Here is a 27,089-nt window from a genome sequence, read left to right on the forward strand (position 1 = left end):
ATGTCAAATAAAGTTCAGATACATGGTCGGTCAGTCCGGTCAATGATAAACGAGAAGCAGATTGGATACGGATATCAAATTAACCAGCAACGGGCTCCTGGAAATAGCCCCAAGTTGTATTTGTCCTGGCAAGACTACTAACTGGAAATGGCAGGCTGACAACAGAACTGAATGGGCACGTTGACAAAGTGGGGCTTTCAAATGCATGCTAAATGTGCAAAGGCAATAAAAGAGCACAAACACTGGAACTGCAGTCAAACCCAATTGAAGGAATTACCATTGACACTAAGCATCCACCTTTTTAGATGACATTGGTATGCTAAGATTTTTTGGGTTCACAGGGCAGCAGGCACATGGGAACATCACCAGCTACTAGGTACTCTCCAAGTCACACACCAAGGCAGCTGTTGATCATTCTGCCATCTCCATTTACACCCTATCTAGACCCATCTCTTGCCTTGCACCATCATCCCTTTTGTCTCTTAGGGCTAGAACCTCCACTTTTGTGGTTTTGGGTGATATTTTCGGCATGGGTGGTTAAAAAAGAGTTTTCAGATCGCCGGCTTCTCGCCCATTCTCAAACCACCTAGTCTCCACTTTTGAAAATGGGCGTTACCGCGAGCGATATAAAATGGGCGGTAGCGTTAGATTTTTCTGACCTTCTGCCGTAAAGTGTGGCCATCCTTAGCAACGGCATGGTAACGCTCGATTCCCGCGATTCTGGAGGTCAAGAGTCACCATGACATGCGCAGAAGAGGAGACAGAGAGAGAGGGAGTTCAGAGGGACTGAAGGCGTGGCTGGGTGTGGCTGCTTTGGGAGGAAGGAGGGACTTTAGAGCTTCACAGCAAGTAGACAAACAAAAAGTAGGTGTTACCAGCCACATATTTGACCAAATTTGGCCTATAATGGAGGGAGAGGAGGAGGCATCACAGCACGCTGTGGAGACTGACGCTGGAGAGAGCAGTGAGGTGGGAGAGGAGCACAGTGGAGGGCGCAAAAGAGCCAGGAGGTTCTCGGATAAGGAAAGTGCCTCCCTTCTGCAGGAGGTCGAGTTATGCTGGGTTGATTTGACACAGGGAGGAAGTGGGAAGCCCACCCCAAAGGCATACCAGAAGATATGGGCCGAGAGAGCAGAGGTGGTCTCGTCGGCGACCAACGAGGTGCGTGAGGGCAATCAATGCCGCAAACGATGGAACGACCTTGTGGGATCCGCAAGAGTAAGTATTACATTGATTTACATGTACTTATTTATTTATATAATTTGATTTGTAACATTCACGAGTGACTATCAGCAGATGTGAGGTCTTGCACTTTTACCGGGAATGTTTTATTCAAAGCCTGCGGTCACGGTGTATGTCTTTAGGTAAAAAATGATAATTATCATAATAATCATGATTACATCTGTCGGTTATGTGTTGTCTCAGTCTCTGTGACAGTACCCAGCAATGATATCATGCAATGATCTCATGCCATGTCGTCCTGTCACCTTTTACAGAAGAAGCTATCGACGATGAGGTCCGTGCAGAGGCAAACTGGTGGGGGGCCACCAGTCCCCAGCGATATCACTGACGTGGAGGAGCATGTGCTCGCACTCATGAGGAAGCACCCCCGGACAGCCACGGGTGCATCTGCAGCCCCTGAAGTGATGCCACGTGAGTAAAGCTTACACCATTGCGTCATGTAAAGTCAATAAATGCCAGACCCACTCATATCCGAACAATCATATATGACAGATGATTTCTAAAATTGTCACAGAAATAATGCTGGCCTAATGAAAATCATTGCAATGCCACAATGTGTTGATGGTCATGAAATGTGATGTTTGTGATGATTTTGATAGCGGTGGTGCTTTTGTGGTGCATATGCTGTGTGTAGCGCTGGACTCACCTTGTCACCTCCTTCCCCTCTAATAACCTCATTTGTGTTTTGCAGCTCAGCCAGCAGCGCAGCCCAGGCAAGACCACAGAGGCCAGAAGATGGGGGCGTGGGGCAGGAGTCGGCGGACGATCATACACCTGATGCTGAGGAACTCCGATTCTCGCCCATCAATCCGCTGGGTCTGTTCTCACGGACTTTGAAGAATCTGCATCGCCACGCTCCAGAAGCCATTCCACCCCAAGGCCATCTAGTGGTCCTCAGGTCATTCCCGCCTCCACTCTGGAGGTACCAGCCCCAAGTACCTTGCCACAGGGCACCCCATTTGTCCCCAGGACGGCGCTGACCCCGAGAAGGCCTCATGGACTCCATGAGCGCGACATGAGAGCGGAGAAATGGTACATTTGTCCAGAAGGACTGTAAACATTGGTGATCAGCTCATCGAAGCATTGGTGGGCATATCACGACAGCTGGCCACCATGGCCGAGCATATTCCACGCATCGTGGAGGCCCTGGATGCGATAGCCAGGAACACTGCTGCCACAGGCCTCCCAGTGGTCCCCGAGCGCGGCACTCCCCCCCTAGGTTCCGCACCACCACTGCGAATGACAGATGAGAGCAAGGACCAAGATACTGCTTCTGCATCAGAGAATGTTGGCCCTTGGCAGCCCCGCTCCCGTACCCGTGCAACCACCACATTTGCCTTCATCCTCCCCAATGAGGCACCGCCTGAGGAGCTCCTCGGCCAGGCGCCATGGAGCGAGGAAGGAAAGGGATAGAGGTGGGGTGAATAAAGGGAGGGGGGCAGGAAAGTGAGGTGCATGTGCGAAGGTGATAGCTGTGTTATATCTCCATCTGGGTGTATGCAATTTGTTGCAATGTATGGGGGCTGGGGGCCACGGTCCTGCTTTGCCTTTGTATTCTGTGTTGCTGGACATGTTGAATATGTGATTTATGTCAATGGTGGGAAAAGTGGGGTGTGGGCGAGGGTTAGGTGTTATTGGCTGTGATATTTATGATTTCAGACCAATGTTTTTGGTATAAAATTTTTGTTAATTGAACATAGCCTTGTTGCGCATTGTCTCAGATAGCTGCACCGTTACACACTGGTGATTCCTTGCCATGAAAGGGTTAAATACAACTTAACATCAATCAACGTAAACTTTAACTGGCACCAAGGTGATGGGTACCATTGATGTCTGAGCTGCATACACACAGCAGTGTGTCAGTATTGTCACTCACATCAGCGCTCTTTCAGGCAAATCTTTCAGATGTCAACTCCTCACGTAAGGGTGGGATTTAACAAATGCCAGCCACACCGCTGCTTTCGTTCCGGTTAGTTCCACTTTTTGTGGACGTTTTTTGAGCGAGCGATATTGTGGGCGATATGTGTGCGAGGTGGTGAAATTGACCCTAGGCGATCTCATGGCCGCTAGTTTGGGTAAATATGCTCTTTACAACAAAAAACAGTGGCGGGCGTTAATATTGAATCTCGGCATTAATTCCGTGCGGAAAGTAATGCTGGGTGATATTATGGCCGTTGATTTTGCCCATTCTGCTGATTCCGCCCAAAAAAAGTGGGCAGGCGGTAATATTTTTCCCCGGCATTAAGCACATGGGGAAAGTAACATTCGGTGATAAGTTTCCTAAAAATGCCCGTCAGTTTTCATATCTGGGCGTTATACGTCATTTCAGCGATAAAATGGGCATTAAGTATGCAAAATGTGGAGGTTCTAGCCCTTAATCTCTTCTGCCTTCCACCCTATCACAGACCTTCCCTTTTGTTCTTTCCTCCCCTCCCCACTTTCCCTGCCCAGACACTTGCTTAAAAACCAATTACATCTCCAGTTCTTTTTCCAGTTCTGACGAGGTTAACTCTGTTTCTCTCTCCACAAATGCTGCCTGACCTGCTGAGTATTTCCAGCATTTTCTGTTTTTATTTCACACACCATCCTGACTTGGAAATATATTGCCGTTCCTTCATCGTCGCTGGATCAAATCCTTGCACTCCCTCCCTAACTGCAATGGGAGTGCCTTCATCTCACGGACTGCAGCAATTCAAGAAGGGGGCTCACCACCACCTTCTAAAGGGCAATTAAGGGTGGACAATTAATGCTGACCTTGCCAGCAATGCCCACAACCCACGAATGAAATAAAACTATGGTATCAAAATAGACTGGCCATTTAGGATTTTCAAAGGAGGTGGGAAAAATCCTATTCCTCTGCTTTGCATTTGTGATTTATGGTTATCATCAAAACCCCTCAATTGGATTACCGCTTTATAATTCATTTAACGTCCCCATTATCCTCTATGAAATGGATAATGTATTCTTAAACAGCCATTTTGCATTATCTGAAAATGCTGGAAATCTCAGCGGGTCAGGCAGCATCTGTGGAGAGAAATAGAGTTAACGTTTCAGGTCGATGACCCTTCGTCAGAACTGGCGAAGGTTCGAAATTAACAGATTCTTAAGGAGCACTGAAAGGGGGAGGGGGGGGGAAGAACAAAAGGAAAGGTCTGTGATAGGGTGGAAGAGAGGAGAGATTTGAGAGACAAAAGGGATGATGGGCCGACGAGATGGTAATGGCAAAAGTTAAAAAAAGATGTGTCTAGATAGGGTGTGAATGAATGAATAATTACCAGTTGCCATGGGAAACAGAGAGAGAGAGAGAGAAAACATAAGATCGGGGGGGAGGGGGGGGGGGGTTAAAAAAAAAAGGAGGAAAGGGAGCAAAATATGGCCAGAGGTTATAGTCTGAAATTGTTGAACTCGATGTTGAGTCCAGAAGGCTATAAAGTGCCTAAACAAAAGATGAGATGCTGTTCCTCGAGCTTGCGGTTAGCTTCATTGGAACTGTGCAGGAGTCCGAGGACGGAGTTGTCAGAGTGGGAATGGAGCGGAGTATTAAAATAATTATGAACATTCACCAGCTCTGACAAAGGGTCATCGACCTGAAACGTTAACTCTGTTTCTCTCCACAGATGCTGCCCGACCTGCTGAGATTTCTGTTTTTATTTCAGATTCCAGCATCCACAGTATTTTGCTTTTGTATTTTGCATTATCCACTTGATGCAGGTTTCTCAGTACAATAAAAGCGTTACCTACAGAGGGGTGGCTGATCAGTCTTAGTGAGCAAAGCTTTAAGGTCACGTATCAGGAATGCCTGTGTCGCACACTGTATTTTGTATAACAAGACCAAATCAAATATAGCACAAGGGTCACGATAATGTAACGTGACAGCAACAAAGATAATCAATCATGAAACTTGATTTGTGCAACATATAATCACAGTCTCTCAGTTCAAAGGGGATGGATGCCAAAAGCAACATGTTATTGCTATATTGCAACAATCGGTTAAACCTCAACCAGCAAAACATCCATTATGATATCATATTTTGGAACAGGGCTTTCAATGTCTGGAAAAGGCTTCTTTCGTTCGTGTTGTAAAATTTCAACAGCTCCCAAAGTATCATTTTGTGTTTAAATTAGGAGGGGAAACAAGGTGACTGGATGAATGCAATGCCAGGCATTGTACTAACATCTCCCAATAAGCTCTCAACTGGGGCAATTGTTGGCCTCATGGTTCAGTGCCTTCAGGAGAGGAGTGGAGAAGACTGGAGAGTGTTGAGGGGTGCGGTGCAGAGAGAAGGAGACTTTGCTTGAGTCAAGGGTTATAGATTATAAAGGGGAGAATCACATTCATACAGAAAACTACAGTACATTAAGGAAATGCAAAAGACTTGTTGGCTAGTAGGTAGAAAAGACTTGTTGGCTAGTAGGTAGAACGTCATGAGTCCCATCAGTGTTCATCCAATGCAAAGTTTTCCCATTGCCACATCCATCTGGTTATTGAAATATTCTGGTGTTTATACCTCCACTACACAACCTGGCAGTCTATTCCGTAGATTGGTCACTCTTTGCTGAAATCAGTTCTAAATTTACACTTTACTAGTTTGAACCCTTTGTCCTACTCTTGCAATTTAAGTTAAAATAATATCCCAGATTTATCTTTCCATTCGCTTAACTATCTTGTATGCCATTGTAAGATCACCTGTCAAGATACCTCCTTTCTGATCTGAAAAGCCTAAGGGAGCGAAATTGCCTCTTGTCCCAATTGGGAGTGGAAATCTTCCAGGGCCAAGACTTTTATCGGCCAGCCCGGAAGTCCCGGCACCAACGCAGAATTGGGCCTTCGGCCCCTCAAAGGAAGGCCCTGTGAGGGGCGGGTCCCGAGGCGGTAGCTCGGTGCTAATGCGCTACAATGCCCCTCCCCTTCAATTAAAGGGGAGGGCAACTGCACACACTGTATGGCCCTTTGGTGGCCGCCACTGGGCCACCAGGACCGCGTGAGACCGGGCCAGCCGACGGAGTGCCGGGCTGCACGATGGCAGCCCGGTCCACGTAAGGGCTGCCATGGTCGGGCCGACTCAAAAGTCGGCCGACCAAAAAAGATGGCAGCCCGGGGCATGGCAGGCCTCCCCTTTAAACCTCGGTACCGGGAGCGGATGTCCACCAGCTTCTCGACCAATTTCCCCTGCTTTAAGGGGTCGGCGCGGGGCGGTGATGGGTCGGTGCGCACAACAATTATGTCATCGTCGGTTGCGCGCCGGCCCAGGGTGCTAACAGCGGGGAGCGGCACTGCCAGATAACTGAAATCTTTGACACCAAGGATCGATCTCGTGACTCTTCTCTGCAATGCCTCCAGCATTTGAATGCCTCCCTAGTGTCTCTGGAGACCAGAACTGGTCACGGTACTCAAGGTGGGATCTGACCAGAGTACTGTACAGTTTGATCATGACTTCCTCTGATGTGTCTTCTCCTGTTTTGGTTCTACAGTTCAACATTCTATTGGCTTTGATGATTGCTGTTCTGCATCAGTTAGATACACTGAGCGTCACGTCTACTAGGACGCCTACATCTCTTTCAGCTTCATCCTTAGCTAATTCAACACCTTTCCTGTGTGCTGCCTATTTTTCCCTTCCTGTGTTCAGTACTTTACAATTGTCTTTAAATTTCTTCTGCCATTGTTGTGCTCACTTAAATATTTCGGCCAACTCATTCTGTAATTCTGGAACAGCTTCCTCTGCTTTCACTGCCCAGTCTGGTGTCATCTGCAAATGTAACCACTTTGCATTGTGAGCCAAGAAAATCATTTTAAAAAACGAGCAATGGATTGAAAATAAATTCTAAAACTACAAATATTAACTTTCTCTGTGAAAGGGATTGTAAAATAGTCATTTGTTGTAAATAGAACTGAAAAAGAAATGACATGTCAAACTGTTTCTGCAGTAGGTCACAGTGATCTGGACCACGGTACAACGATGTAAAATCAGCCAATGGGAACACTTGGGGCCATCCATGGAACAATCCATAGGCGAAACAGAAAAACAATTGATTTAAATCTCTAGTTACAGGACTCAGGAGAAAATCCACTGGTTTCTCAGCACTGCAGTTCATTTTCCTTTTCAGATTATATGTCATTGGATTTTCCATCAAGCCTTTTGCATTTCCTTAATGTGTTAGCTGTGGCTCGGGTAGCACTCTGAGTCAGAAGGTTGTAGGTTCAAGTCCCACTCCAGGAACTTGAGCACAAAAATCTAGGTTGACATTCCACTGCAGTGCTGAGGGAGCACTGCACTGTCGGAGGTGCCGTCTTTCGGAGGAGACATTAAACCGATGCCCCGTCTGCTCTCTCAGATGGACGTAAAAGATTCCATGGTACTATTTCGAAGAAGAGCAGGGCAGTTATCCCCAGTGTCCTGGACAATATTTATCCCTCAATCAACATAACAAAAAAACAAATTATATGGTCATTATCACAGTGCTGTTTGTGGGAGTTTGCTTGTGCGCAAATTGGCTGCCGCATTTCCCACATTACAACAGTGACTACACTCCAAAAGTACTTCATTGGCTGAATAGTGCTTTGAGACGTCTGGTGGTCATGAAAGGTGGTGGTTAATTATGTTGATTGAGAGATAAATATTGGCCAGGACACCGGGGATAACTCCCCTGCTCTTCCTCGAAATAGTGTCATGGGATCTTTTACGCCTACCTGAGAGAGCAGACAGGGCCTCGGTTTAACCTTTCACCTGAAAGGCAGCATCTCCGACAGTGTAGCACTCTCTCAGCACTGCACTGGAGTGTCAGTCTAGATTTATGTGCTCAAGTCTCTGGAGTGGGATTTGAACCCACAACCTTCTGACTCAGAGGCAAGTGTGCTACCCACTGAGCCACAGCTGACAAATATCATTACACCTGAAGAGTCAATAATGGACTCACACCTCAAACAAGGTTCTTGTCACTCCACTGAGGATAGTCTATGTCCTTTGGAAGAAGACTAGGAATATTCCCACTTGCAAAGAAAGATCCAACAGTTAATGAGCAATAAAGAACAAAAGAAATAGGAACTGAAGTAGGCCATTGGGCCCTTCGAACCTGCTCCACCATTCAACAACATTGTGGCTGATCTACCTCACCTCCACCTACCCGTACTATCCCCATATCCCTTAATTCCCTTTGTTCCCAAAAATGTATCGACCTCTATCTTGAATATACTCAACGACTGAGCTTCCACAGCCCTCTGGGGTAGAGAATTCCAACGATTCACAACCCATTAAGTGAAGAAATTTCAGTCCTAAATGGCTAACACCGTATTCTGAGACTGTGACGAGTGATAAGATCTTCCAGTTTTATGAGGATTATTAATATTCTATTGACGCTTACGTAACATTCTCATTGTATGACATGCACTTTCATTGTAGTTGTTAGTCATTCAAATCTCCTTAAGAAAAAAGAAAGAATTCTAATCAAGCTCTAGTGATGAAACCCGTCAGGAGTCAATGCATGTTTTTTCTGCCAGCAGCTGGTGTGTGGACAATATGGAAAGTGGAAGAAATGGACATATTGACAGTTGGGTACAGTGCCAAAAAAGACAAATGGATTACTGTCAATAAGAGGCCAGACAACTAGACCCAAGCCAAGGACAATACTGGCCTGGAGCAACAAAACCCTGGATTTTATCCCAGAACAGAAAATTGAAAGTAAGAGGCTAAATTTGAAACTATGTGCAAATTGTATACTTGTACCTTCCAGAAGCACAGCCTGAAAACAGAAGTCAGTCCACCGAACTTTGCAGGAGCAACAACCCCAGTTATCTGTACTTCTCCTGGTATACTCATAATAAAGGATGAATCTGAGTACTGTGTACAATGAGCAAGTGTGACCTTAGCTCCTTTAATAAGACTCCAGAGTGCAGGTACCTCATGGGTGGCCTGCTGATATACCGTGCTCTCAAGGGATGCTGGGATCCCTTGGGACACCAACAGGTAGGCCCTCTGGTGGTAGTGTAATACAGCTTACAAAAGGGTTAAATACATAACATCACTCCCCCGTGAAGTCAACAGTACACTTATTTACAAGGTGAGACGATCTGGGGCTTTTCGCTCCCTTGTCGATCGTCTTGGTACAAATGCGGGTGTGGGTGGGTTGGTCAGTTCTTCACTGGGCTGTTGGGCAGCCGGCCTTGCCGGGCTGCTGGGGATGATGAGTTCGGCTTCGTGGTCAACCATGATGTCAGTTGTCACTTGTGTGTGTGTGTGTTGGAGGGTCAAAGTTGGGTTGTTCATAGTTGTTGGTGAACCACAATTTGATTTGGCCCAAATGTTTTCCATATGTTTGCCCATTGGCCAATTTGAGCTGAAACACCCTACTCCCCTCTTTGGCTGTGACCGTGCCAGAGAGCCATTTGGGTCCATGCCCATAATTGAGCACAAACACAGGATCATTGATCTCAATATCGTGTGACAAATTTGCGCGGTCATGGTACACACTTTGTTGATGCCGTTTGCCCTCCATGTGACCATGGAGATCAGGGTGAACAAGAGAGAGCCTTGTTTTTAGCGCCCTTTACATGAGCAGCTCAGCTGGGGGCACCCCGGTGAGTGAGTGGGGTCTGGTGCGGTGGCTGAGCAGCACTCGGGACAGCCGGGTCTGCAGGGAGCCTTCTGACACACGTTTCAAGCTTTGCTTGATGGTCTGACTGCCCGTCTGCCTGGCCACTGGATGCAGGCTTGAACGGGGCAAATGTGACATACTTGGTCCCATTGTGGGTCATGAATTCCATGAATTCAGCACTGGTGAAGCACGGCCCATTGTTGCTGACTAGGATATCAGGCAAGCCATGCGTGGCAAACATGGCTCGTTGGCTATCAATAGTGGCCATGGACGTGCTTACAGACATTATCGCACATTCAATCCATTTTGAGTAAGTGTCCACGACAACCAAAAACATTTTGCCTAGGAATGGGCCCGCATAGCCTACATGGATCCTCGACCACGGTTTGGATGGCCATGACCACAAACTTAGCGCTGCCTCTCTGGGTGCATTGCTCAGCTGAGAGAAGTGTTGCACTGGCGCATGCATGGCTCTAAATCTGAGTCGATGCCAGGCCACCACAAATGGGATCTGGCTATGGCTTTCATCATTACAATGCCCGGGTGGGTGCTGTGCAGTTCACATATGAACGTATCTCTGCCTTTTTTGGGCAAGACCAAGCGATTGCCCCACAACAGACAGTCCGCCTGAAGGGACATTTTGTCTTTGCGCCTGTGGAACGACTTAATCGCCTCCTGCATCTCCGCTGGGACACTGGACCAGCCCTCATGGAGGGCACAGTTTTTTTTACCAAGGACAGTAAAGGATCCTGGCTGGTCCTAATCTGGCGGGCCGTAATGGGGGACTTTTCGTTCTCGAATGCCTCCATGACCATGAGCAAGTCCACTGGCTGTGCCATTTCCATCCCGGTGGTGGGCAATGGCAGCCGACTGAGAGCATCTGCGCAGTTCTCTGTGCCTGGTCTGTGGCGGATTACATAGTGTATGCTGACAGCATGAGCGCCATCTTTGGATGCGGGAAGAGGCATTGGTGTTAATTCCTTTGCTCTCAGAGAACAGCGATATGAGCGGCTTGTGGTCAGTTTCAAGCTCAAACTTGAGACCAAATAAGTATTGGTGCATTTTTTTTACCCTGTAAACGCACGCCAGAGCCTCTTTTTCAATCATGCTGTCGGCCTTTTCAGCCTTGGACAAACTCTTGGGCGCATAAGCGACCGGTTGCAAGATCCCCGATTCATTAGCCTGTTGTAACACACACACGACCCTGTATGATGACGCATCGCAAGCTAGCACTAATCTTTTACAATGGTTATACAGGACAAGCAGTTTGTTTGAACACAACAGATTTCTGGCTTTCTTAAAGGCAGCCTCTTGTGAATTCCCCCATACCCAGTCGTCTCCCTTGCGCAGAGCGCATGTAGGGGTTCTAGCAGGGTGCTTAACCCAGATAGGAAATGACCAAAATAGTTAAGGAGTCCCAGGAACGACCGCAGTTCCGTCACATTCTGTGGTCTCAGCGTGTTCTTGATGGCCTCCGTCTTGGCGTTAGTGGGTCTGATGCCGTCTGCCGTGATTCTTCTTCCCAAGAACTCAACCTCCTGTGCCAGGAAAACACACTTCAAGTGTTTCAACCTGAGCCTCACGCAATCCAACTGACTAAGAACCTCTTCCAGATTCTTCAAGTGCTCAATGGTGTCCCGACCTGTAACCAGTATGTCGTTCTGGAAAACCACGGTGCGAGGAACCGACTTTAGCAGGCTTTCCATGTTCCGTTGGAAGATTGTCGCGGCTGACGGAATCACGAACGGGCACTGGTTATAGATGAATAGACCTTTGTGCGTGTGAGGCCTTTCGCAGACTCCTCCAGCTCCTGCGTCATGTAGGCCGAGGTGAGGTCCAGCTTGGTGAACGTCTTCCCTTCAGCCAGGGTCGCAAATAGGTCGTCTGCCTTGGGTTGTGGGTCCTGATCCTGGAGCGAAAAACGGTTAATCGTTACTTTATAGTCCCCACAAATTCTAACCGTGCCATCCTCTTTGAGTACCAAGACTATTGGACTAGCCCACTGGTTGAATTCCACCGGCGCGATGATGCCTTCTCGCTGCAACCTGTCCAGCTCAATTTCCACTTTCTCACGCATCATGTATGCTACTGTCCGTGCCTTCTGATGGATGGGTCGCGTACCGGGAACCAAATGGATCTGCACTTTCACCCCCGAGAAGCTTCCAATGCCTGGCTCGAACAACGATGGGAACTTGCTCAGAATCTGGGCACTTGAGGCGTCGTCGATGGACGAAAGCGCTCAGATGTCGTCCCAGTTCCAACGGATTTTCCCCAGCCAGCTTCTGCCAAACAATGTGGGGCCATCCTCTGGCACAATCCACAGCAGGAGTTCATGTACTGCTCCATCATAGGAGACTTTGACTTCTACACTGCCAATTACAGGGATTAGTTCCTTGGTGTAAGTCCTTAGTTTGGTGTGAATGGGGCTGAGCTTGGGCCTGTGTGCCTTTTTGCCCCACAGCTTGTCGAAGGCCTTTTTACTCATTATGGACTGACTTACACCCGTGTCCAGCTCCATAGATACTGGAATACCGTTGAGTTCAACTTTCAACATTATAGGTGGACATTTCGTACTGAATGTGTGTACCCCGTGCACTTCTGCCTCCTCAGTATGAGTCTCCAATTCAGCCTGATCCAGAGTGGATCGATTTTCCTCTGCAACGTGGTGGTTTGCAGGGTTTACAGCTCACCTGCACATTCGCTGGAGGTGTCCCATTGTTCTGCAACCGTTGCACGCATAATACTTGAAGCGGCATTGATGGGGCCGATGATCACCTCCACAGCGCCAACAAGGTATTAACTGCCTCGCATTAATGATTGATGGCGGACTCTGGGTTAACTGAGGTCAGGCCTCAGCAGACGGCATGTACATTCTGCCCTGTACATTTCTGCTCAAAACCGACGTTACTTTATGTACAGTACTGGCTGAAACTTCTTTACTCTGCGAAATCTGTTTGGTGTTGTCACTTGTGGACATAAATGCCTGGACGATCGTTATGGCTTTACTTAAATTCAGAGTTTCTACAGTCAACAGTTTGCGAAGGATTGTCTCATGGCCAATGCCCAGTACAAAAAAGCCTCTAAGCATTTGTTCTAGGAATCCCTTAAACTCACAATGTCCTGCGAGGCGCCTTAGTTCGGCGACATAGCTCGCCACTTCCTGGCCCTCCGATTGTTGACACGTGTAGAACCGATATCTTGCCATCAAAACGCTTTCCTTAGGATTTAGGTGCTCCCAGACCAGCGTACACAATTCTTCATAGGATTTCTCTGTTGGTTTTGCCGGAGCTAGGAGATTCTTCATGAGGCCATAGGTTGTTGCCCCACAGACAGTTAGGAGGATCACCCTTCGTTTGGTAGCGTTCTCGTCCCCGTCCAGCTTGTTGGCAACGAAGTATTGGCCGAGTCTCTCCACGAAGGCCTCCCAATCGTCCCCTTCTGAGAACTTCTCCAGGATACCAACTGTTCTTTGCATTTTCGTGCAGGTGTTCGTTACCTCGTCGCCAATTGGTATACTCATAATAAAGGATGAAACTGAGTACTGTGTACAATGAGCAAGTGTGACCTTAGCTCCTTTAATAAGACTCCAGAGTGCAGGTACCTCGTGGGTAGATTGCTTTTATACCGTGCTCCCAAGGGATGCCGGGATCGCTTGAAACTCCAACTGGTAGGCCCTCTGGTGGTAGTTTAATTCAGGTTACAAGGGGTTAAATACATACCATCTCCCAGACCAGAGGCTGGAGCACAAAAAATCTAGGCTGACACTCCAGTGCAGTGCTGAGGGAGTGTGGCACTGTCAAGGGAGTGCTGCACTGTCGGAGGTGCCGTCTTTGGGATGAGACGTTAAACCGAGGCCCCATCCACTCTCTCAGGTGGGTGTAAAAGATCCCACGGTACTGTTTCGAAGAGCAAGGGAGTTATCCTCGGTGTTCTGGCCAATATGTATCCCTCAATCAACATAACAGAAACCGATTATCTGGTCATTATCACGTTGATGTTTGTGGGAGTTTGCTGTGCACATGTTGGCTGCCGCGTTTCCTGCATTACAACAGTGACTACACTCCAAAAGTACTCCATTGGCTGTAAAGTGCTTTGAGATGTCCGATGGTTGTAAAAGACACTGTAGAAATCCAAGTCTTTCTTTTTACTTGTGCATGAGTGTGGAGGCAGACAGATATTTTTTTACGTTAAGTTAGCACTGCCCTGTGCTAAGATAAGTAGAAATAAATGTATTTCCTCAAGTGGTTGCTTTATTACGCCCTCTCAGAATGTAGCTTCTCAATGCATTCTTCTCAAGACACCATATTCAAGAAGACGCTTTGTATAATGCCAATATGTCTTGAAGAACAATGATTAGGTTGGAATTAAGATCTGGCTTTCCTAGACTATTAAGCTGAAGAAATCTATCATGCTATACTGAATGGGTTTTGTCAAAGATTTGGAGTGATGACGAATTCCTAATTCAGAAATGTATAGTAAAGAAACCTCCACCAATATGTATCCCTCAATCAACATAACAGAAACAAATTATCTGTTTACACCTTCTTCTGGAAAGGGAAACCAGAGGCAGAACGCCGCCTTCATGGAGTCGGCTTTGCCGTCAAGAATCAGCTGGTTGACCGCCTCAAAGACACCCCCTGTGGGGTTAACGAACGCCTCATGACTTTTTGACTCACCCTATCCCGGAACCAATGTGCCACAGTCATCAGTGCGTACGTCCCTATACTCGATGCAACGGATGAGACTAAAGAGAGTTTTTATTCCAACCTCGAGACATCCTTGTCCCATGTCCCCATGGGTGACAAATTGATCCTCCTGGGTGATTTTAATGCCAGGGTCGGCAAAGACACAGCCCTCTGGGGAGGCGTGATTGGCAGAGAGGGGGTAGGGAAAGCCAACTCCAGCGGTACCCTACTCCTGACAAAATGTCTAGAACATGAACTCCTCATCACCAACACCCTGTTCCGCCAGAGGGACAAATACAAGGCAACATGGCAACACCCTCGCTCCAAACACTGGCACCTGCTTGACTATGTCATCATCCGAGCCAGGGATCACAAGGATGCGCGCATCACCAGGAGCTGACGACTGCTGGATGGTCCACCGCCTAATCCGATCCATCATCAACATTAACATTGCCCCAAAGCAGAGGGAACAGCAGAAGCAGTTCTGCAAAAAAGTTAATGCCGGGGCACTTAGAGACCCAGCTAAGAGAGCCCTTTACAGCCAGCGCTTCACAGCCAATCTGGCGTGCCTTGATGACCCTGAGATACTGAATGCCCACAGCGCTTGGTCTGCCCTCCAGGCCTCTATAACCAGTGCCTGTGAAGAGACACTTGGTCACACAACCAGAAACCTCAGGACTGGTTTGATGAAAATGATCAGGAAATCGAAGAACTAATAGATCGCAAGCGCAAAGCATTTCTGAGCCTCAAGCAACAACCCAACTCGGGAGCTGCAAAACAACATTACAGACGGCTCAAGGCTCAGGTCCAACAAAAAACCCGGGACCTAAAGAACAGGTGGTGGATGCAGAAAGCACAGAAGATACAACAACTGGCCGACAGCCACGATATGCGAGGATTCTTCGCTGCAGTCAAGGCCACCTACGATCCAAACTCCTAAGGCCCCACCCCACTCCTGGCCAAGAACGGGGAAACACTCATCAAGGACTTTGAAGATCTCCTCAATCGAGACTCTGCCTTTGACTCGAGTGTTCTCGACTCCATCCCGCAGCATGCGATCCACCACCACCTCAGTGAGACCCCAACACTGCACGAGGTAGGCAAAGCCATAAAACAGCTTAAGAATAACAAGGCTACGGGTGCGGATGGAATCCCTGCTGAGGTGCTAAAGTATGGCGGAGAGGCACTGTTGGCGCGGATACATGACCTCATCTCTCTCATCTGGAGGGAGGAGAGCATGCCGGGAGATCTCAGAGATGCAGCGATTGTGACCATTTTTTAAAAAGGGGACAAGTCCGACTGTGGCAACTACAGAGGAATCTCCCTGCGATCAGCCACTGGGAAAGTTGTCGCTAGAGTTCTCCTCAATCGCTTTTTCCTGTGGCCAAGGAGCTCCTCTTGGAATCACAATACGGATTTCGTCCCCAAAGGGGCATAACAGACATGATTTTTGCAGCACGACAATTGTAGCAGGAAAAATGCAGGGAGCAGCGCCAGCCCTTATACATGGCCTTTTTCGATCTTACAAAGGCCTTTGACACTGTCAACCGTGAGGGTCTATGGAGCGTCCTCCTCTGTTTTGAATGCCCCCAAATGTTTGTCAACATCCTTCACCTGCTTCACGATGACATGCAGGCCATGATCCTTACCAACGGATCCATTACAGACCCAATCCACATCCGGACCAGGGTCAAGCAGGGCTGCGTCATCGTTCCAACCCTCTTCTCAATCTTCCTCGCCGCCATGCTCCACCTCACAACCAACAAGCTCCCCGCTGGAGTGGAACTAAACTACAGAACCAGTGGGAAGCTGGTTAACCTACGCCGCCTCCAGGTCAGGTCCAAGATCACTCCAACCTCTGTCGTTGAGCTGCAGTATGCGGACGACGCCTGCGTCTGCGCACATTCAGAGGCTGAACTCCAGGATATAGTCAATGTATTCACTGAGGCATATGAAAGCATGGACCTTACGCTTAACATCCGTAAGACAAAGGTCCTCCACCAGCCTGTCACCGCCGCACAGCACTGCCCTCCAATCATCAAGATCCACGGCTCAGCCCTGGACAACGTGGACCATTTCCCATATTTCGGGAGCCTCTTATCAACAAAGGCAGACATTGATGCGGAGATTCAACATTGCCTCCAGTGCGCCAGTGCAGCCTTCGGCCGTCTGAAGGTAAGAGTGTTTGAATACCAGGCCCTCAAATCTACCACCAAGCTCATGGTCTACAGGGCTGTAGTAATACTCGCCCTCCTGTATGGATCTGAGGCATGGAAGTTGTATAGAAGGCACCTCAAGTAGCTGGAGATATATCACCAACGATGTCTCTGCAAGATCCTGCAAATCCCCTGGGAGGACAGATGCGCCAACATCAGTGTCCTCGATCAGGCTAACATGCCCAGTATTGAAGCACTGACCACACTCGATCAGCTTCGCCGGGCAGGCCACATAGTTCGCATGCCAGATACAAGACTCCCTAAGCAAATGCTTTATGCGGAGCTCCTTCATGGTAAATGAGCCAAAGGAAGCCAGCGGAAAGATTATAAGGACACCCTCAAAGTCTCCTTGGTAAAGTGCGACATCACCACTGACACCTGGGAGACCCTGGCCGAAAACCGCCCGAGGTAGAGAAAGTGCATCCGGGAGGGTGTTGAGCTCTTCGAGTCTCAACGCAAAGAGTATGACGAGGCCAAGCGCAGGCAGCGGAAGGAGCATGAGGCAAACCAGCCCCACCCACCCCTTCCCTCGACGAATGTTTGTCCCACCTGTGACAGGGTCTGTGGCTCTCGTATCGCCATCAAAGAACTCACTTTGGGAGTGGAAGCAAGTCTTCCTCGATTCTGAGGGACTGCCTATGATGATGATGATGAGTAAAGAAAGAAAGACCTCAAAACATCCCAAGATATTTCTACAGCCAATTAAGTACTATTTGAGGTGTAGTCACTGTTGTAATGTAGGAAATGCAGCAGCTAATTTGCACACAACAAGGTCCCACAAACAGCAATGTGATTATGACCAGATAATCTGGATTTTTGTTTTAAGAAGCTGGTTAAGGGATAAATTTATCCCTTATATATATCCCAGGATATCAGGGAGAACTCCCCTGTTCTTCGTCGAAATAGTGCCATGGGATCTTTTACGTCCACCTGAGAGAGCAGACGGGGCCTTGGTTTAATGTCTCCTCCGAAAGACGGCACATCCGACAGTGCAGCACTCCCTCAGCACTGCACTGGAGAGTCAGCCTAGATTCTTGTGCTCAAGTGGAGTGAGACTTGAACCCACAACCTTCTCACTCAGAGGTGAGGGTGCTAACCACTGAGCCATGACTGACAAAAATTCAAATGTATCAATAAATCTGAGGTTTGTTGACACACGCCCTCGCTAATTATTTCTCAATTCAAAACTTGCCAATGGCATACTGACTACACATAGGCGGATTTGTTTTATATTTTCTTTCGAAACAGCATCCACAAATGTTGACAAAGGAACTGTCAGCTCTGTGGGAACAGTTCTGCTCACTCAGAGTAGGATTAAAGTGGTAAACTTACTTGTTTTATTGAAGCATAATATGTCACCGAACATTTTGAACAAATGTTGGCCTCTCTGTTACTGACAGCTGCTCTAGATCTGTTTTCACAACTGATTTGGAAATAGTCACAAAAGGGAAAATGAGCTCAGCCTTGTGTACTTAACTGTGTGTGTGTGCTTTCATATCTGTATTTGCCATGCAGAGGTAATATCCGCAAAGTGGTTTTGTTCGCTAGTTTTAAAGACAACTGGACTATCAAAGTCACACACCCCATTACACATGGGCGGTGGCTCAGGGGTGGGTCTTTACTTACACTGTGAGCACGCCCATTTACCCTGATGTAGATTTGTCTAATCACTGATGCTCTACCATTGAGAAATACTTTGTCTCTACAACTTTTCGCTGTACTGTTATGACTTTATTTTTTTTTAAAGAAACCTTTTTATTTGCCCTAATGTTTCTGATTTGCAAGGTTTCTGTGTAGAGCTTTACATCCATTTGCTGCAGCTTGTACTTGAGGGGACAACATGACAGGCACAAGCATCCTCTGGCCATGCTCCCATGCTAAAGTTTCGAAATCAGTGCTTACATCTAGAATCTACGTCTCAAATCTAGAAGGCCATTTTGGACACTGTCGCCGAAGCCCTTCAGCTATCTCCCCTCAGCCTTGGGTGACCGATGGTGAAATGCTTGGCACAAATGTGACATACAGAATGGATTCCTTATAGAGGACCCCACAGTACAACCTGAAGGATCAAACTTTCCTCGCAAACAGTGGACAACCATCGACCGCCTCAGAACCAGTCACGATAGATGCTGCCACTGTCATGTATCTTACATTATTATATATAACTGTATCCTAACATGCTATACATGACTGTAATAAGATATGACCTGTAACCACCAGCATACCTTACCACCAGGGGGTGCACTTGCAAGAGACAGGTATAGAAGGACGGGTCTCAGGCAAGTGCAGCATTCCAGAGCTGTAAAATAAAGGTGCAGGTTCAGAGTGACCTTGACTTCACTACATGCCTCATGTGAATCTGTACTGAGGGGACAGGACTTTACAGTGGCGACGAGTTACGGGATTACAGAATCTACAGAATGGTGAACAACGGATCAGATGAAAAGTACAATGCGGGAGACAATTGGGAGGACTTTATAGAAAGGCTCCAGCTTTGTAACCAAAGACTGGTTAGGCGACGATAAGGCAGACAGGAGAAGAGCCCATCTCTTGACCAGCTGTGGCTCGAAAACATACGCTTTAATGAAGGATCTGTTGGCACCCGAGAAACCAGCAAGCAAGTCATTTGAAGAATTGAGCACACTGGTAAGAGACCACCTGAAGCCAGCGAGCAGCCTACACATGGCCAGACACAGGTTCTACAACTACAGACGCTGTGTGGGCCAGAGCATACGCGACTTCGTGGCGGAACTTCGGAGGTTGGCTAGTTTATGTGAGTTCTCCGATGAACTGAGGAGAGAAATGCTGAGAGATTTTTTCATTGAAGGAATAGGCCACGCAGGCATATTCCGAAAGCTCATAGAGACCAAGAACCTGACCTCAGAGGCAGCAGCACTGGTTGCACAGACATTCTTGGTGGGGGAAGAAGAAACGAGGTTGATTTACAATGCAGGTACGACAACTAACGAAATATCGGAACAAAAAGTTCACAGCACTAAACAAGCTGCTACCCCCACACACAGACAAAACCGGGAGAACAGGTTCTCGACAGCAGGCAGAAGCCATCAAGGGCCACAGGAACGGCCGTTCACACCTCATCAACCCACAATGCGAGCAATCAACTACAAACTGAGAGAAGCTCAAGAGAGATCAGCCAGACGCAGCTCATTCTTTGGGAACACTTTGAACAATGGAACAGGTCTGTGCTGGAGGTGTAGGGGTGGGCACTCGTCAAGGGGATGTTGATTTCAGCAGGCTGTTTGCAGAAATTGTGAATATACAGGGCATTTGGCCCGCATGTGCAAAAAAACGGCAGCTCGGCTGGTATACGAATCGGATGGGTCGGAAAGCGGACCAGAAGATGGTGGGGACAGTACCCGGGACACCGATGTACAGTGGGTTAACACGATCAATGGCCGCTGCTCCTACAACAGGACGCCTCCTATAATGATGAGGGTCCTACTCAACGGGATATCTGTCAACATGGAGCTGGATACGGGAGCGAGTCAATCTCTCATGGGCGCTCAACAATTTGAACAACTGTGGCCGCATAAAAGAGACAGACCAAAACTCACAAGGGTCGACACCAAACTAAGGACCTATACCAAAGAAATCGCACCAGTCCTCGGCAGCGCCATGCTCTCTGTCACACACAAAGGGACAGTGAACCGACTTCCCCTGTGGATTGTCCCCGGAGACCCCCCAGCACTGCTGGGGAGAAGCTGGCTGGCAAAACTAAACTGGAAATGGGATGATGTCCATGCCATGTTATTAGAGGAACGGACCTCCTGCTCAACAGTTATAAAGCGATTTGAACATCTCTTTCAGCCAGGTGTGGGCACTTTCAAAGGGGCCAAAGTCAAAATCTACATCACACAGGATGCTAGACCGGTCCATCACAAGGCCAGAGCTGTACCCTATGTGATGAGGGAAAAGATTGAACACGAACTAGACAGGCTTCTGCGGGAAGGCATTATGTCACCTGTGGAATTTAGCGACTGGGCAAGTCCCATCGTCCCAGTCGTGAAGCCTGATGGATCCGTACAAATCTGTGGGGACGACAGATACCATAAACAGAGTCTCCCTACAGGACCAGTACCTGTTGCCCAGAGCGGAGGACTTATTTGCCACATTGGCTGGAGGTAAACTTTTCTCAAAACTAGACCTCACATCTGCATATATGACGCAAGAATTGACCAAGGAATCCAAGCTACTCACCACCATCAACACACATCGAGGCCTTTTCATGTACAATTGATGCCCATTCGGCATCAGGTCGGCAGCTGCCATATTCCAGCGCAACATGGAGAATCTGCTCAAGTCCATCCCAGAGATGGTTGTATTTCAAGACGACATACTTATCATGGGCAGGGACACCGACTCCCATCTCCGTAATTTGGAGGAAGTACTAAAGCGGTTGGATCGGGTAGGCCTACGAGTCAAGAAATCCAAGTGCCTGTTTCTCGCACCCGAGGTTGAATTTTTGGGCAGAAGGATTGCCGCTGATGGAATCCGCCCAACAGAGTCCAAAACAGAAGCAATTCGCCTGGCACCCAGGCCCCGGAATGTCTCAGAACTGCGCGCCTTTCTCGGGCTACTCAATTACTTTGGGAACTTTATGCAGAACTTAAGCACGCTGCTGGAGCCTCTCCAAGTGCTACTCAGGAAGGGGTGCGATTGGTTTTGGGGGGACGCCCAGGAACTCGTCTTCAATAAGGCACGCAACCTTCTGCGTTCCAACAATGTTTTGACTTTCTTTGACCCAGGTAAAAAGCTAGTTCTCACATGCGATGCATCAGCATATGGGGTCAGGTGCGTTTTGCAACATGTCAATAGTGCGGGCAAATTACAACCCATAGCTTATGCCTCCAGGTCACTTTCGCGGGTGGAGCGCGGGGTACAGAATGGTAGAGAAGGAGGCGCTCGCGTGCGTGTACAGTGTCAAAAAGATGCACCAATACCTTTTCGGGGCCAAGTTCGTGTTAGAAACCGACCACAAGCCCCTCACGTCCCTCCTATCCGAGAGCAAGGCAATAAACGGCAACGCCTCGGCGCGAATTCAACGGTGGGCACTCATGCTGGCGTCCTACGACTATACCATAAGGCACAGACCAGGCACAGACAACTGTGCCGATGTGCTCAGCAGGCTACCCCTGTCGATCACGGAAGGGTCTGACGAACAGGACTGTGAGATAGTCATGGCAATCAATGCCTTTGAGTCCACAGGTTCACCCATGACGGCTCGCCAAATCAGAGTCTGGATGGCCAGCGACCCCACGTTATCCTTAGTAAAAAGATGTGTCCTAACCGGTGACTGGGCAGAGGCTTGCGATGCCTGCCCCGAGGAATTAAAACCCTTTCACAGGCGCATGCATGAGCTATCACTACAAGCAGACTGCCTGATGTGGGGCAGCCGAGTAGTCATGCCTCTGCGAGGCAGAGAGGCATTTGTCCGGGAGCTCCACCGCGAGCACCCGGGGATCGTTCTCATGAAGGCCATAGCCAGAATCCCACGTCTGGTGGCCTGGTATTGACGCGGACTTGGAGCTCTGCATCCGAAGGAGCACCATTTGTGCCCAACTCAGCAATGCCCCCAGGGAGGCTCCACTGAGCCCCTGGCCCTGGCCTACCAAACCGTGGTCGCGGGTGCACGTAGACTATGCGGGCCCATTCATGGGCAAAATGTTCCTCGTAGTTGTAGATGCATTTTCAAAGTGGATCGAATGCAATATTTTAAACTTGAGCACAACCTCCACCACTGTGGAGAGCCTCGCAACCATGTTTGCAACGCACGGAATCCCTGACATATTGGTCAGTGACAATGGTCCGTGCTTCACCAGCGCAGAATTCCAAGACTTTATAATTGACCACGGCAGAAATCACGTCAAGACGGCACCGTTCAAGCCAGCCTCCAACAGCCAGGCGGAGAGAGCAGTACAAATCATTAAACAAGGCATGCTTAAAATCCAAGGTCCCACGCTGCAGGGTCACCTGTCGCGACTGCTGCTGGCATACAGATCTCGTCCGCACTCACTGACTGGGATCCCCCCCGCGCAACTGTTGATGAAAAGGACTTTAAAAACAAGGCTCTCATTAATCCTCCCAGACATGCACAAAATCATTGAGGCAAAGCGCCGTAAGCTGACTGAGTACCTTGACAGAAATTCGAGGGGAAGATGGAATGAGATAGGGGACAAAGTGTTTGTACTAAACTATGGCAGGGGTCCCAAATGGCTTGCAGGGACAGAATGGGCAAGGAAGGAAACAGGCTACTGGTAGTACAAATGGACAATGGCAAAACCTGCCGGAGGCATGTAGACCAAGTCAAAAGCAGATTTACCAACAACACTGCGGAACCAGAGGCAGACTACAATGTGGAACTCGCACCACACCTGGTGGACAGACAGAGGGAACAACCTGAGGAAAGGGCAATCCCAACAGACAGCCCAGGCGAGTCAACAACAATCACACCAATCGAAACAGACAGCCCAGGTGAGATACCAGCAACCACACCCAAAGAAAAACAGACACCAAGACAAACAACTGAACCACAACTCAGACGCTCCACGCGAGAGCGTAGATCACCTGAGAGACTGAACCTATAAAGACAATAAGACCTTGGGGGAGGGTGATGTCATGTATCTTACAATATTATATATAACTGTATCCTAACATGCTATACATGACTGTAATAAGATATGACCTGTAACCACCAGCATACCTTACCACCAGGGGTGCACTTGCAAGAGACAGGTATATAAGGACGGGAGCTGTAAAATAAAGGTGCAGGTCCAGAGTGACCTTGACTTCACGACATGCCTCGCGTGAATCTGTACTGAGGGGACAGGACTTTACAGCCACCTTCTCCATAGGTGGAAGATTAAAGCTCCCCCATCATGTGACTGTGGAGGTCCTAATCAGACCCTGGAGCACATCATCGAGCACTGCCCTCAGAGGAAATTTGCAGGCAGCCTCCAAGGAATCCACGCTGTTACACCGGAAGCTTTGGCCTGGATATCTGACTTAGATATTGATATTTGATTTGCTTTGCTGCTACCGTACAAAAAAGAAGAAATGCTTACCGACTCTTTAGTTAGAGAAGGGCATTCAGGCTGACTTTTTCAATCTCTACTAAGTTTTTACAATGCATTACTCCAAACCTTTGACTTCATTCTTTGAAGTCATGAAGTCATTCTTTGACTTGCCCTTTGATTTTCCCCCTCAATTCAAAAGGAAATTGAATATATACTTAAAGAGGCTGAAGTATTTGCAACCATCTTCAGCCAGAAGTGGATGATCCATATCGGCCTCCTCCTGTGGACCCCACCATCACAGAAGCCAGTTTTCAGCCAATTCGATTCACTCCACGTGATATCAAGAAGTGGCTGAGCGCACTGGATCCAGCAAAGGCTATGGGCCCCAACAACATCCCTGCTGTCGTGCTGAATACTTGTGCTCCAGAACTAGCCACACCTCTAGCCAAGCTGTTCTAGTACAGCTACAACACTGGCATCTACCCGACATTGTGGAAAACTGCCCGGATACGTCCTGTACATAAAAAGCAGGACAAATCCAATCAGGCCAATTGCCGTCCCATCAGTCTACTTTCAATCATCAGCAAAGTAATGGAAGGTGTCATCGACAGTGCTATCAAACGGCACTTACTCACCAATAACCTGCTCACCAATGCTCAGTTTGGGTTCCTCCAGGACCACTCGGCTCCAGACCTCAATCTGTAAGACGTGCTGTCTAACAGTTTATAGAGTTCAGACCCATAGAACAAACAAGACAAAAGCCAGTGGATTTGTCAAAATGAACTTCTTTTACTTAAAGACAGCATGGAACTCCAAGTACACTCACACTGAACTGTAAAAAATATTCCCTTACTTCAATGACAAGCCAGCTCACACAGAACTTTTGCCCCTTTACCGGGGTAACCTTTGCTTAAAAAAACTCCGCTTACAAGTAAGCACCCGATAATACTAATGCACAATTCGTAAACATGCACAGATCTATCCCTTTACTTAAACTCAAGCAATCATCAGGAAAATCTCACATGCACTAACACCAGCGAGGTCAGTTCGACAAGTGGTTAGCCGTGGCTCTTTCGTTGGCAACTGACCAAGTTGCCTCTTCCAACTGCAGCCACGAGTGCCCTCTCACAGCACTGTTTATACCTAAAGAAAATGGGCAATCTGCCCACTCTGTAAGGCCAGAATTGTTTTGTTCTCTTAAGCAGACAGTTAATTAAATGTGTGATGTTTCTTCCAATGTCCTTAAAGACATCATTATCCACAGCGTTCCTGTCCAAGGTCAGTTCTGCCTTATCTTGTGAGAAAGTACAGCTTTTGCTCAATTTCCAGTTCCCACAGTAGCTTCTTGGCTTCACAAGGTCTGCTGGTTACAGAATCTGGTAAATTTTTAAGTTGAGCCATTTTAAAGCAAAGCCCAAGCGACAATAAAGCAGAAAATGGTGTATTCTTCCAATTACAGCCTTGATGCAAACATGGACAAAAGCTGAATTCCAAAGGTCATCATCATACGCAGTCCCTCTAACAGTGAGTTCTTAGGTGACTGAACAGTCTAATATGGGAACGACAGTCTCTGTCACAGGTGGGACAGACAGTGGTTGAAGGAAAGGGTGGGTGGGACAGGTTTGCCGCACGCTTCTTCCGCTGCCTGCGATTGATTTCTGCATGCTCCTGGCGATGAGACTCAAGGTGCTCAGCGCCCTCCCGGATACAGCTCCTCCACCTAGGGCTGTCTTTGGTCAGGGACTCCCAGGTGTCAATGGGGATGTTGCATTTTATCAAGGAGGCTTTGAGGATGTCCTTCTAATATTTCTTCTGCCCACCTTGGGCTCACTTGCCATGTAGGAGTTCGGAGTAGAGTGCTTGCTTTGGGAGTCTTGTGTTGGGCATGCAAACAATGTGGCCTGCCCAACGGAGCTGGTTGACTGTGGTCATTGCTTCGATGCTGGGGATGTTGGCCTGATCGAGGACACTAACGTTGGTGGGTCTATCCTCCCAGGAGCTTTCCTTCATCGTCGCTGAGTAAAAATCCTGGAATCCCTCCCTAACAGCACTGTGGGAGTAACTTCACCACACGGACTGCAGCAGTTCAAGAAGGCAGCTCATCACCACCTTCTCAAGGGCAATTAGGGTTGGGCAATAAATGCCGGCCTTGCTAGCGACGCCCACATCCCAGGAACAAATAAAAAAAATACATACTTAAACAGGGAAACATTTTCAGAGCTGTGGGGAAAGAGCAGGGGAGAGGGACCAATTGGTTAGCTCTTTTAAAGAGCCAGCACAGGCACGATGGGCTGAATGACCATGATTCTATCATTCTGCTGGTGGGAAATGGATTGTACAAAGTTACCAGCTTTCCATGACATCCCATAACAGGATTTAAAACTCAGCATCAACCACAATAATAACTTGTATTTATATAGCGCCTTTGACATAGTAAATTGTCCCAAGGCGCATCACAGGAGCGTTATCAGACAACATTTGACACTGAACCACATAAAGACAGGTGACCAAAAGCTTGATTATTTAGTATAGCCCCTTTTGGGGCATTTAAACTTTAAAAGTTGAAAAATTAGCGCCAGGCGCTAATCATTCTCGCCACCCATGAAATTCAGTTTTAGCGCTCCAAGAGGGAAGCGCTAAACACTTCTCTTAGGGCGCTAAAGTCTGAGAACGGGGCAGTAGCAGCTGAGCGCTAAACAATTTTGAGCGCATTGGTCACAGCATCAGAGGCTGCTTCCCTCACTTAAAGGGAAGGGTCAATAATCCTGCACAAGCTAGTTGTCAGCCGTTCTGTTTTGCAAGGTGACCGGCGCGACTGCCATTGCAGCCCCAAACACTTTCACAAAGTGGAGGGTGTCATGTATTTAACCATCTTGCTATGACATAGTCATGTAACTGTAATTCATGTACGCTGTACCTGTACCCTAGAAATGCACACCCTGACCACAGGGGGTGAACTTGCGGGAGACACTCCTCACCTGGGTTTCCAGGTATAAAAGGGGAGGTCCCACCCAGGTTTAGCACTCCTTGGTCCGGGCAATAAAGGTGAAGGTCACAGAGTGACTGTGTCTGATAGATCTATGCCTCGTGTTTGTAGTAAGGTGCAGGGACACTACATTTGGCGACGAGAAACGGGAATCACCGAACCACGAGGATGGCCACCGGTGGCACAGAGGAACATTACTGTGTGGGTGAGGACTGGGACGACTTCATGGAAAGACTCCAGCAGAGCTTTGTCACAAAGGACTGGCTGGAAGAGACAGCGGCTGACAAGCGGAGGGCGCATCTACTGACCAGCTGCGGACCACAGACGTATGCGCTGA

The 27,089-nt window shown here is 48.1% G+C and overlaps 1 protein-coding gene across 1 annotated transcript in view; it reads right to left on the minus strand.

Annotated features, from left to right (window-relative positions):
• LOC139227927 (solute carrier family 45 member 3) overlaps positions 1-24,865 on the minus strand; it is a 206,661-nt gene extending 181,796 nt beyond the window's left edge. The window contains exon 1 of the mRNA XM_070859077.1: positions 24,789-24,865. The gene's annotated coding sequence lies outside the window, so the exon portion shown is untranslated. The remainder of the gene's footprint in view (positions 1-24,788) is intronic.
• Positions 24,866-27,089: the final 2,224 nt, after the last annotated feature.

The sequence above is a fragment of the Pristiophorus japonicus genome, chromosome 17 (assembly GCF_044704955.1).
Source record: "Pristiophorus japonicus isolate sPriJap1 chromosome 17, sPriJap1.hap1, whole genome shotgun sequence".
In the NCBI taxonomy this organism is placed as follows: Eukaryota; Metazoa; Chordata; class Chondrichthyes; family Pristiophoridae; genus Pristiophorus; species Pristiophorus japonicus.